This window comes from Arachis ipaensis, chromosome B03, assembly GCF_000816755.2.
Source record: "Arachis ipaensis cultivar K30076 chromosome B03, Araip1.1, whole genome shotgun sequence".
Classification (NCBI taxonomy): Eukaryota; Viridiplantae; Streptophyta; class Magnoliopsida; order Fabales; family Fabaceae; genus Arachis; species Arachis ipaensis.
Window position 1 is genome coordinate 1379708 of NC_029787.2, and position 1178 is coordinate 1380885.

Sequence of the window (1178 nt, forward strand, 5' to 3'; positions counted from 1 at the left end):
ATGGTGATTGACCTTAAATCTTTGAGAAATAATTTTTGAACAAATTTTTATATACAATGTTAGTTAATATTCACTTCATTAACTTTAGATTGTAATATGATTCTCATTTTAACACCTTAATTAGTTCTTTTCCTTTTGGAAAAGTATATGGAACCAACTCCAAATCAGTCAAGAATAGAACAACTTAATTAATTATAAGTATAGTAATTAATTTTATTTATTTATGATTTAAAATATTAGTTATTAAATATTTCACCACATTCAAATTAGGAGAAGATACATTCAGTATCATTGCAACGTGATTCACGGAACTGATTCAATTAGCTTCTGTCTCTTCACCCTCATTCCTTCTCCAAATGCCTAAAACATGATAAATCAAAAAATAGATTCAGAACCATCCAATTTACAAAGAAAAGAAACATCCTAATACCTAGCATAAACACCATCTACGTAGAAGTTTTAGATTCATCCAGAGACATTTTGCTGGTTTTTGGCTGAAACCATCTTAGTTCCTAGCATTATTGTTTCCTTTTTTGTTCTTCATACTTATACTTATATTAATTTATTAATGAACTAATATATGATCACTATTTCAATAATTTTGGATGTGCAAATAATACAAATTAAATTTAAAACCTTTTAATTTGTTTCTAGAAGCAATGTAGATGGAACCCTACAAAGGGATATGATGGGAATGGAAGGCAATGTCAAAAAGAATTATTCTAATTGTCATTGGGAATGATGGATCTTTAGGCCAAAGACCTAAAATAATATAATTGCTACAACAAGGTCTTTAGTTTAACCCGAGAAAACCTTAAAAACTCGAGAAAACCCTAAAAAACCCTAAAAACCCAAAAACCTAGAAAACGCTGAAAAAAAAAAGAATAGAAAACACATTTATCATATAGTCCCTAGAATCATTGCAAAATATCTCTATAACGATTGTGTTTGACATTTTGTGACTCTTTAACATGGTGAAAATCTTGAATGAAGGCTACTTTTACCGAATGAAAAATGGCTTTTTTCGTTCAAAAGTGTGAAACTCCCAATAAGGAAAAAAGGCATATATTCCATCAATTCTTTTGTCTCTGACAGATTAATTCTTAGTTTGTCGGGTTAGAGGATACAGTGAAAAACAAAAAAAAAAGTTTTATTCTAAATTTCTAATAAATAACATA